Below are 11,767 nucleotides of genomic sequence, written 5' to 3' on the forward strand. Positions count from 1 at the left end.
TGCCTTTCTTGCCTCAAACTGCAAAGAGGGAACTGGGGGGTGGCTGTGGGCTGGCCCAGGTGCTGGCTGTTACCAGCCAGCCTTGTCTGCCTCCTGTGTGGGGCTGGGCAAGGCTATTAATGCCTATGGGCAGGGCGGGCTGCTCCCTGAAGGCTGTGCAGCAGGAGCAACAGGGCAGGCTCCAGCCCCTGGTCCTTCTGCCCCCAGAGAAAGGTGCTTTCAGCTGCAGAGACCCAGGTGAATGTCCCGTGTCCCCGGATCTGCCTGGGTAAGACTTCTGTTGAGAGAAATGGTGTGGTGATGTGAGTAAAGCCATCTCCTGTCAGCTCTCAGGTGCATCCTCCTCTTCCTCCTGTGAGGGCCCGCAAAAGTTGGCCTATTCAAGAGTGCATGCTGCAAACAGCTTATTTAGCAAAGTACATTAAAAGGAATATCCGAGAGCTGTTTTTATGTTTCCTAGTCGCTAATGCTGAAGAATATACTCCAGTGCTGCGTTAGCATCATCTTGTGCAGCTTGCTCTCAGACAACAGAACGCAAATATTTATTTAGGCCTTTGGCCTTTGTTGCAAGGTGTCTCACGCTGTGTGTTACTCTGGGCTGGCAGCAGGCCCGTGCCCTGGCTGGGCTCCTTTGGGTGCCTCAGCAGCCTCCTGGTGAGCTCTCTCTCCTGGCTGATACAGCGTTCTTTCATTTTGTGCCGGGTTCGTTTCATTTTTATTTAATATAGCTGAGTAGCAAGGATGGCTTTCCTCATTGCTGCAGTGTACAAGGCTCGATGACTTGTCTGTGTGGAAAAGCTAGTTGAATGTCCCAGTAAGACCTGGGCTGCAAAGTCATTGCCATGTTGCTCTATGGCAGTGTTTAAAGCTTCCTCCTGATCCCTGCTGCTTGTAGTTAATTGCTCCTGGCTGGGGAAGAGGAACCGACTTGCATTGGAGGTGTCTGTGTGTCCACACCCTCCCTGGTGCTCAGGACTTCACACCAGCGGAGGAGTCGTCAAACATCCCTGTGCTGCTGGGTAGTGTGCTGGGGTGAAAGTCAGCCTCCTCTTTCCTGGACTTGGCAGAGGTGCCCTTTCTGCAGACATGAAGGCCACTCAAACCCATGCAGTTTCTTCCCCTTGCCAAAGAAGGCTTGGTGCTTCCCTCAAGCACAAGTTGTGTGCTAATGTAACACTAAATTTTTGTTCCCTGGCACCCATCTCCTCCTGTGCCTGGATCAGGAGGGAGCTGAGAAGTCTCTTCTGTCAGATCTGGAATCTCTGCTGGTCTGAGAAATGCCAGCCTCTGTTTGTCCCAGTGATTGCTGTAACTGCTGGGTTCTCGTCTGTGGGAGGTCTCTGTGGTGGGGCTGGGGGTCTCTGCCTGGTGCCCCCTGCCCTCGGTGCTGCTGACACTGCAGGGGCCGGGGACGCCCTGCAGAGGCTTTTCGCCCTTGCTGCATGCCCTGAGCTGGATGTTAGAATGGCAAGTAGCAGGGTCTGGGCTCCTTGGTGTGTTGAGTCTCTTCTGTTTGCTTTTTTCAATCTTGAAACTTGTATTGCCACTGAATTACTGGCTTTGTGCTTTACAACATGAAGTATGGCATTTCTCTGCGAGTCATGCAAATAAAGATTCTGATCCTAGCAATGAGCAATCATAAAAAAGAGAAAGGGCCCAGATTCTGTGAAGGCCCTCAAAAAATTGGTCTGTAGGCACTTTCAGGAGTCCATGCTGCAAATAGGTTACTTAGGAAAGAGTCTAACGTGTTTTTTATTAATAGGGAGAGTCAAAGGGTGCCAATACCTAGCCTGAGCAGTAGGTAGAGAAGTTGGACAATCTGCAGCTATGTAGTTGGCTATAGATGAAACTGCAGATAGGCATTTAGCATCACATGTGTTTTCTTTGGAAAGGGGAAAGAATCAGGAAAAAACCTCCACGTTCATTTGACATCTCCTGATTTCTTTTGTTGGCATCCTTATGTCAGCCTGTGGTCAAGGTGACTCTTTGGGTTAGATTTAGATACGGTGTGAGGGAATCACAAAGTAGAGAGACTTACTGAAGGATCCTCTCCATTGCCTTTGAAGTCAGAATAATATTCCTTGCACAATTAGAAGTAACCATAGTTACTCAAAGCCCTTGCTCCTGGAGGCTGAGCGGAGCAAGGTGGCAGCCAGAGGGGGAGAAGGCACAGCGCAGTGGAAGGGGTGAGCCCAGCCGGGAGCATGTGAGAGCAAGTGCTTGTGTGGGGCTTGGGGGCTGGAGCTGTGCCCACATGGGGCTGTGGGCAGGGAGGTGCTGGGGCAGGGGCTGAGCGTGGGGGCCCTTTGGTGCTGGAGCCGCTGTGTGGGGGGGTTGCCGGTGGCCCTGCAGCTGCAAGGCTGGGATGCAGGACAGCAGGACAAGTGTCCTCGGGATCGGAAGGGGGCAATGGAGCTGCGGGGTGGAAGGATGGTTTTCTAAGGAAATGACACCTGAGCTTTTTCTTTGAAGTAAATTAAAGAATGTGCATGCTGAGGGAAGCTGTGGTGTGTGATTTGACTCGCAGTACTGGCTATCAGGAGTCCCTGGGCCATGCTTAAAATTAACTCACTGAGCTTGGGTCCGAATGCTGTGGGAGGGACTGAGCAGAGCCGGGCTGGTGGTGGGGTGGGCTTGGGTCTGTGGGGAAAAGTCAGGTGTCCCTTGGGGTCACCAACCTCTGTCTGCCCTGTGTCACGTCGTGCTGCTGTTCCACAGAGTTTACCTCTGTTTGTGTGCAGTGTTTTAAAAGGGTGACTGAAGAAAGCATGTGTCTTGTGGCCATCCATAGCCACCATTCGCCATGAGCGGATCCACCAGCTTGGAGCAATTTCTCTCAGTCGAGACAGTTTGTGTGATGTGAGTGGGGTTTTTCAGGCTTTGTTAAATGTTAAATGCTGTGAGGGGTCAGTGCTCCTCACCAGGAGGTGGTGTTGGAGAGGGTACCAGCTACCTTGTTGCCACAGCTCTCCTGTGTGCTCAGCCCTGAGGTGCTCTAATGGCTCTGTCTCCTTAGGTGTGTCTCCAGCTTCATCCAGCACCTCCCGCCTGGGGCTGGATGAGACCATGCAGGCACCCTTAACATTTGGTCTGTATGCTCACTGAAACTGCAGGCTGGCCTCTTTCAACACCTGTGACAGTTTGTGGCACGACCTGGCACGGAGGAGGCCTGAGCTGGGAGGATTTGGTTAAATGAGCTTCATGGATGAAAAGCACTTGGAGCAAGTGGTGGCAAATGGGGTTCTGGGGAGACATCACCAGACTCTTCCCTGGAAATCCCCATTGTGGCAGCCACTGTTGTCTTTTTGGTATTTGAGCAAAGCGCCTGGGCAGATGTTTAAGATGTGCTGGCCTCTTCCAGATTGCGTTAATGAAGGATTTCATTAGGCTGGGGAAAAAAGGTAACTAAGGTTGAGGGCCTTCTCTTCTCTGCTGTTTTCTCATCACCAAGGCTATGCTATTTTCATACCCTGGGTTACTGCTCTGACTCCTTTTTCTCCTTTGGTGCTACGTGTGCTCTGCAGGCTCTGCCCCCCAGTGCCCTGGGTGCCCCTGTGGCACCTGTCCTCCTGCAGCTGATGCAAAGTGATGGTGGCATTAAAGACTGAAAAAGAAGCCTTGCCTTCTGTAACCAGCAAAGCAGAACAAATTGTACAAGTGGTACTGCTGTGGGGAAGCTTGGGAGGGTGGTGGCTGGTGGAACTGCCCCGTTTGTTCACTTTTTTGCCCCCAAGGAATGCCTGAGAGCCAAGGTAGAAGAGGGGGAGATGAGAGGAGCAGTGTGCACCTGTGCACAGTGTGTGGAAGGAGCCCTGTACCCCAGCATGGAGATGTGCAAGCTCACCCTGTTTGCCCCTTCTATATGAGCCCACTCTGCTCCAGAGCCCTGGGGCCTTACGTAGGTGCTTTGAGTCTGTTCCTTTCAAGGGGCTGGGTGCGTGGGGATCAGGCTGTGTGTAGGATCCTCCCGCTGCCCCGGTCCCGGGTGGCAGTGCCCTTGTGGGGCCCTTCTCCAGCGGGCAGTGTGGACAGCTGGGTATGGACAGTGGCATCCCCACCGCATCCAGGGCGGCTTGCCCAGCGAGCATGCTGGTGTGGAGGTCCTGTTGCTTTAATATTTATAGCACCTTTGCTATGTTCATTCTAACACTAAACCGCTAATTAATTATGACATTTGTACTACTTCATTTTTTGCTGTGAATCTGCAGGACCTGGCAGGCAGTTAATTAGCTCTCTCTATGCAGAGGATACTAAGAAAAAATAATTGCTTGAGGAATCATCATCATGTTCTCTCAGAAAGGTCTTACCTATGAGCTGGCTTAAAGCTTGCTGGATTTGCACTTTGAAAGATGCCTCTGTCAAAGGCCAATCCTTTGGAAGAGAGATTTGAAGGAGAAGGTTATCTGGGAGATGCGGCTCAGAGGGTGTTATTTAGTGCTTGTAAGTCCAAGGGAAATCAATTATCTAAACAACCCCTGTTCTGGAATGGATTTCTTTATTCTTTTAAAAATATGTCCTCATCTTTGTCTCCATATTGACATGTACAGTCAACACGCCCAAGCTGGGGGAGGCAACCTGTCCTCCTCGGGGCTTCTCACTGCTGTTGCGCAGGGACAGATGAGGAACTTCCCATGGGATGTTTTTCATTTTAAAAACAAAATTAAAAAAAAATAATAAAAAAAAAATCTGTGGGGCATGGTGCTTGTGAACAGCTCTGGGCTTCATCCTCATCTTCTCTTCCAAATACTCGTATGCATGTACCTTCCCTGTGTACCAAGTGCCTTGCTGTGTGCTGGGAGTGTTTGCATGGGAATAGCAGCACCTGGGGGCGCTGGGCAAGAGCCCTCATGGTTTGATTCCTGCTCTGGTGCAGCTTCCCTGTGGCCTGGCCAGCCTCCCTCTTCATCCACGCTTTCTGGATTCTGTAAAGAGGACAGGTCAGGCTACTGCCAGCTCCTTGGGGTAGCATGTGGGGCTTTGGGTTCTGTTGCCAAAGATAACCAGGGAAATGGGGTAATGGAGGTGGTACACGTGCCTATGGGGATAAAGAGGCATTTTCTTAAACAGATTGAAACCTGCAGTGGGTATGCTTGCCCTCAGCGCTTCCTTTGAGAAACTTGTTTTATTAGCAGATAGTTACATGTTGAGGTTACAGAAGGAGCATTACAGTAATGGAGTTGACATCTATATAATGGAGTTGACATTTTATTGAAAAAGGAAAAAGAAAAAACCTTAACAGGGTTCCACCTCCCTCCCCCTTCCTTTATTTCCTTATTTTGCTGTCATCAATTGCAATAAGGCGCACAAACTTTGAACAGCCGTTGATGCTGGCAATTTAATAAAATTTCATACAACAGTAGGTGCTTCAGGAATGTTAGCAGGACTAATCAGTCTGCGGTAAACTTGAACTTTGCTGAGAAATCAAGGCAATAGCTTGTTCAACAGCAAATCATAACAATTTGAATCAATTCTTGGCAGTACGCTCGTGTTATTAACTATTACGCACAGTCTTGGCTTCCAGTTTGTGTTAGATGCTTTTAGCAAGAAGTTCAGAACAGGGATCCTGGAGGACAGCACCGCATTTCTAAATGAATAAATAGATGTGCTTTGCTCTGTTGTGGCCTCTGGTTGTACTTCACATCATTTTGAATTGAATTGGTCTGAGGTGTAAAGAAAATTCTTTGCGTGGCAGATTGATTAGGGAAGGTTTAGAATAAGAAGGACAAACAAACTGGCGTGGGCTTACAAAAATGAAACGAGGCACCAGAGCAAGGTGCCAACTGGACTGCAAAGAAGATTAGAAAAGGGAAGACAAAAGCATCCTCAGGCTTTGAGCCCCCGAGAAATGTCAATGAAGCATTGCTCAGACCTCCATCTCCAAGGGTTATGGGTTGGGATTCTCACACCAGCTCGTGGCAGACAGGTATGTGGCTGCCACTAAGCACCTGTAAAATGTGCCACCTTCTCGTTGCAGGAGGGCAGCCCTTTGGGCCCCATCTCTCTGTGTTGGGTGGCCAAGAAATGGAAACCACCTGCAGTTCTGCTTGTGCTGGGGCTTCCTCTCCCTCCCTGCCAAGACACGCTTGTACCCTTCTTGGGGAGGCTGCCCTCATCCTGCACGAGCACTCAGGCTGGCTGCCATGTCAGGGCAGGGGGGGGTCCCGGCTTGGGGATGCTGCAGGAGCAAAAGCAGTAGAAGTGGAGCCAAGCATTGCTACTCGGAGTGCTCTTATCCAGTATTGCTAGCTGTTATTAATGTAGTGTTTTCCCAAGTTCACAGCTGCTGGGTTCCTCAGATGATCCTCAGTGCTTCTTTTCTTTTTTTCTTCTTGGAAGAGCTGCAGACCTTACTGTCCATCTGGTGCAAAAGGAAGTGGTGGCAATAAAAATATAGTAATTTAGGAAGCTCTGTGGTTTTCTCCTTTGTGTTTACAAAGGCTGTGATTGCATCCTCCCTGTCTTTCCTTGTTCTGACTGTGACAAAAGAAAGTTTAAGAAAAACAAAAGTGAAATACTTTTCAGAAGTAATATATATTTTTTTAATTAATGAAAGTTCTAAGTCCCTTGTTGGCTTCTGTTCTTCTCTCTGTCCTACAATTTAAATAATACATCTTTCTTCTTTGGATAACTTGGGTTACTACAGCCCATTGACATTTATATTTCTAATGTAATAATCAAATGCTAAAATACAGAGATTACACTTGGATCAACACATTCAGTTCTTAAACCGTGAAAGTAATTATCTTTTCTCATTTACAATGATATGAAAATATTTTCATGTTAACCATTAGTGGCTGTGTTGTTTGAATGCCAGCTGGTGGCACCACTGTGGTGCCCTATGGCTTCTGTCAACTTGGAGCCTGAGGTTGGACCTGGTGGGGAGCTTTGGGGGAGCTGCTTGTGCCCCTGGGCTTGTCTACTCCAGCCTCCCACGCTGGGACAGATCCTGCACTGCAGGAAGGTGCCTGGTAGCAGAGGCAGGGATTTCCTGGCTGAGCTTGGCCTGCTGTGTGCCTGTTTCTGCGCTGTGGCACACAAGAGGCACAGCTCTCAGCAGCAGGTGAGAATTGGCTCAAGCATCACAGTGTGCCTGGAATGAGGAGACCCTTCAAGGTTCCATGGCTGAGTGCGCAGCTGAGGTCTGGTTAGCTCCATCTCTGACTCCTAATTTAGGAAAACTTTCCAGAGATGCGTGGTTGAGCTGAGCCCTGAGACACCCTGGGCTTCCTGGAGCAAGGCTTGATCTCAGCCATGTTGTGGTGATTTTTGTTTGGTTTTTTTTTTGACCCACTATAAGTTCAAAACCATGCTGCACGGGAGCTGTTGAACTTTGAGAGCTTCTTGCAAATTCCCATAAAATGAGGAGAGAAGGCAATTCATCCCGTGGCGAGACTGGAACTGTTCCTGACTGCATGACGCTGCTCAAAGAAGCAGTGGGTCCTGCATCACCACCAGCCTGAGCCCAGCAATGTGCTGTCACGATGAGATGTCTTGCAGCAGCCCTTGTGTTTCCCTGCCTTTGTGGTGTTTTGGCTCCTCATCCGAACTGGTATAAAGTCTCCTGTTGGTCCTCGCTGGCCTCTTGGGTGAGTAAGTGTTCATTTAGCATTCACTGCGGGTGCCGGTGCCAAGCAGCTGAGCTTCAAACCAGGCTTTAGGTTCTGGCTTTTTGACCAGATCACCCCGTTGTGTGCCCCTGAGCAGTTCTATGTGCTGACAGCTTGAAAGCAATGGGCTGCTACACGGTGTGCTGTGTTTGAAATAGATGTGTGTGGCAGCTTGGGTGATGGATAAATGGCCTGAACAGTTCCTGTGACAAAAAGGTCCAGTTTCATGTGAATCACTGTGGGCAGGTGAGGAGCCTTTTCCCCTTGTCTTGGTTTCAAGGCAACTGCTTAAATGCCCGGAGGTAAGGATCTGGGCTGATCGATAATGTGTTTGCCCAAGTCTAAGTATTTCTAAACTGTGCAGAGATACTCTGTTCTTAAAGTCTGGTGTGTTTCAGACAATGTGTTTTTATCTCTCAGCTGTGAAAACAACATTGAAAATCTTGTAACAGTTTCAACCCCTGATGACAATCTAAACTTGATGGTACAGCACCTAATAGAAGTTTGCAGATGTGACAGTGATCAGTGGAGACCTGGTGCAAGGTTTCTAGAAAGGACTTCAAACACCATGTTTAATTTCCTAGTGCTGTAAAGCTGGGAAATCAAACTCCCATCAGCATGTTCGCATGGTCTCATAAGGGGCAGAGCTGAAGCTGTGTGTCCTTGTTAGCACCTGTGGATGCACGGCAGTGATTATGTTCCCTGATGCTGGAGCGATACTGGGGCAACCCAGCGGTGAGTGGTGCATTGTAGTAAATATACTAGCATCTAATTCCTGGTTTGGAATCACAGCTAAATTCCTTTGGTGTCCTGGCAAACCCGGCTTGGGGAGGGGAAGGAGCACTTCCACCTGGTGGTGAGGGCATGGGTGCTGGATGGTTCTGGCTGGGCCCCTTGGAGGGCCGGAGGCTGGTGCCAGAAGGAGTGTGCCCAGCTTGCCTTGTGAGTCCCTGCCAAGGCAGGAGGATGCTTCAGAAAGCATTTGATGTGGGGAAACTGTGCAAGTTGATAAAGAAGTCGATAACAGTGCGTTTCTGAAGTGGAACTTAAACTGCTGAAAATACTTTGAAAAGCACTGACCACAATTAAGCACTTAATCAGGAGAGCTGCAATTTTCTGAGGCTCAAAGTACAAAAATCATGAAGTAGAGATCCAGAGATATGAAGGAAAATGTCTCTTTGGCAATTAAGATCCATTCTGCTCAAAGGCTGAAAATGGTATCATTGAATTACTTTTGTTGTACAGTTGATACACTGAATTATCTAAAATGTAAACCATTGTGCCTAAAATGCCACTCAATAAGTAAAACAGCTTCTCCTGCTCAGCTGTTACTCGCTCTGTGGATTGGATTCTGATGGTATCTTATTTCCCTTCTTTAAAAGAAGGTTTTTAATCAACTTCCTCTTCCCTCCCCCATAGTACAGTGCTGGCTGGAAGGAGCAATGCGGAGCACCACGGAGAGGTTTTCCAGCCCTCGGACCTGCCCCCATCACCCCAGTTCTTGCAGTGAAGCACGTGCAGACGGGCAGGCTGTCTGGGGCTGGCAGGTGTGCTGACATGTCCCAAAGGGACACCGTGCCAAGCTGGGTGCCGGCCACATCGGGAAGCAGCAGGAGGTTAACAGGAGGCACAATTGCCCCGCTTGTTTCTCCCTCCCAGTGGAGTTGCAGTGACTGAATCGTCGCACATCCAGCTCCGTTGTGTGAATGTCTCTGCTCTTGTCCTTCCTAACCCTGACTTGTTGATCGCAGATCGGCAGTAAGTACTGCTGGAAGTGCTTCGTGCTGAAACCGTTGCTGTTTCCACTTATTTTACACTTGATTATAGATGATGTAAAAAAAAAAAAAAAAAATCAACAACAGAACTCTACATCTGTGACTTGTCAGAACTCTTTGTCACATCTCTGAGTGCCAATAAACATGAAGTCTGCATCCATCAGTCACTTCTTGTAGCTTGTACTCCCTTGAGAGCCTGATTCAGAGTCTGCTGAAGTCAACGTGAGTCTTCCCATTGATTCCAGTGGGTGGTAAGTCAAGCTCTTCTCCAGACTGAGATGGCAGACGCTGTCTTTGAATTGGTTTGGAGTGTCCCACACCTAGTGTGGTGGGACCCTGATTCGTCTTGGGGCAGCTAAGAGCTATTGCAACAGCGAAGTCATCATAAACAAATACAGATGAAATCCTTTCTCACAAGACAGCTTTTTTTTTTTTTTTTTTTTTCATGGTGGTGAAGACACAGAAAATCTCCCTGAGAGGCATGCAGACTGTGTGCACTCCTGTGTGTTTTTATTCAGGCAGTTTAGGAAGTGGGACAAGGAGGATGGAGCATGGGGAAGATGCTCGGATAGCATGCATTTGGTAAAGACAGTTAAGGCTGATAGAGGTGGTGGCAAACTAAGTTGTTGTATACATCTCTGGTTGCTCCACTCTAGTGTTTGTTTCCAAAGCTAATTGTGCAGTACAGTGTCACGTTAACGTAGCCTACAGAGGAGTTAGGGGTGGCTTTTATCCTCTGCTGACTAATGTGCTGCAGCCAGATGGAATGGTATAAATCTCTTCTTACACACAACAAAGCCAAAACAAATATTATGCAATGATTAAGTGACAACCCAAACAGAAGCAGGCGTCCTGTGGGCTGAAACAGGAAATCTTGGGTTACAAACCTCAAAATACGTTAATTTGATTATATATTTGATGACTATCTTAAGTGGCCCATGAATAATTGATGAAAATGAGAAAAGCTGCTGTTTGCCTTTAAAATCAGCCTGTGAAAGGTAGGAACTGAATGTTTAGGAACATAATTACTGTTTGCATGGGTTGTGTGAGAGGTCCCCCCGCAGCCTATGACAAATTAAGTACGGATGCTTACGCTTGGTCTGTCCAAGCTGTGTGAGGAATCGTTTCACGCTCGTGGGGATGTGTCTGCAGATTTGGGTGCCTCTGCTTTGGAAGGCAGCACGGTGTGCTGACCTGCGGCTCCATCCCACCAGGCGCACAGTGTGCAGCCTGGCTGAGGGGCACGGTGGCTTCCTGCAGCACTCCATGGCTGGAGGCCACCAAGGGCCGTGTCACTGGCTTGCAGCAGCCCCCGAAGCCACTCTTGAAGGCAAACCCAAGTGCCCGCTGTGCTCTGCCCTTGCTCTGGAGGAGGAAGCATGAAGCTTTGCCCTCATCTGTGGCTGAGACAGGACAGGAGCCTCCTGAAATTCAGGTGTGTGCCGCTTTCCTCAATTACATAAGCTACCCGTGGTCTGAATGAGAGGGGACAACAGGACCAAGCTTCTCCCACTCTGCCCTAACCAAGTGTGCCAAGATGTTGAACAAAGAACAAGTCTGGGCCACTGGGCCTGCTGCTGGGAGGGCAAGAGGGCAGGGCAAGCCCCATGGAAAGTGTGGAGGTGTGATGGGGTCATGTGCCAGTGTTTCAGCCGGGGAGCTAGGGACAGCACAGCATGCTTGTCCTGCAATAAAACCACACAGCTCGGCCTGGGGCACACAGCAGCTGATGGCTGTGCATGCTTGCTCATTGGGGAGGGGTCTGAAATGGAAGGGGTGAGCTGGCAGTGACTACTTGCTGTCGTCAGGGTCAAAGCCAAGAGAAAGGGAGAACAAGGAAGATGGGCAAAGAGTCATTTTTAAAATAAAATAAAATAAACTTTTATCTGACTGGGCCTTTGAAGAAGCACAGTGACCCAAGGCACAGAACGCATTATTTACCTCAGGAAGCGATCATGAATTATACAGAAAGTTGTCCAGGTGCCCCTCTGGAGCTGTGACCTGTGGTGATTTGTGAACAGAGAGCGCGCTTGTGGCGGGTTGCTCTCAGCTGCAGTCGGTGTCACACCCCACGGGCTCTAATGGAGAGACGCCAGCTTCCAACAGCTGAAGATCTGACCTTAGGAGTAACTGAGAGGTAAAAGCAAGTAGATAGAGAACAAAAGCCTGTCTTTAGCATACTTTAAAGTTCTTAACCTAGATACAAAGCATAGCTATAAATGAAAAGACAACCCTAGAATTTTAGTTTAAACCAAACAAAATTGACTGGTTATGGAAAAAGTCTTGTTTACTGCTGAGCTTCAGTTTTACATTTGAGACGAAAAGGGGATAAAATTTAAGTGATTACTTTTAGCTTCCCATTTAAATATTCGCATAATGATTTTA

General features: G+C 48.6%; 1 long non-coding RNA gene across 1 annotated transcript; it reads left to right on the plus strand.

Annotated features, from left to right (window-relative positions):
* The first annotated feature begins 111 nt into the window (after positions 1-111).
* On the plus strand, positions 112-9,607 carry LOC137852941 (uncharacterized). Its single transcript, XR_011094080.1, has 3 exons — positions 112-237; positions 8,278-8,342; positions 9,027-9,607. It is a non-coding gene; the product is annotated as an uncharacterized lncRNA (long non-coding RNA).
* Positions 9,608-11,767: the final 2,160 nt, after the last annotated feature.

Source organism: Anas acuta, chromosome 3 (genome assembly GCF_963932015.1).
Source record: "Anas acuta chromosome 3, bAnaAcu1.1, whole genome shotgun sequence".
Taxonomy (NCBI): domain Eukaryota; kingdom Metazoa; phylum Chordata; class Aves; order Anseriformes; family Anatidae; genus Anas; species Anas acuta.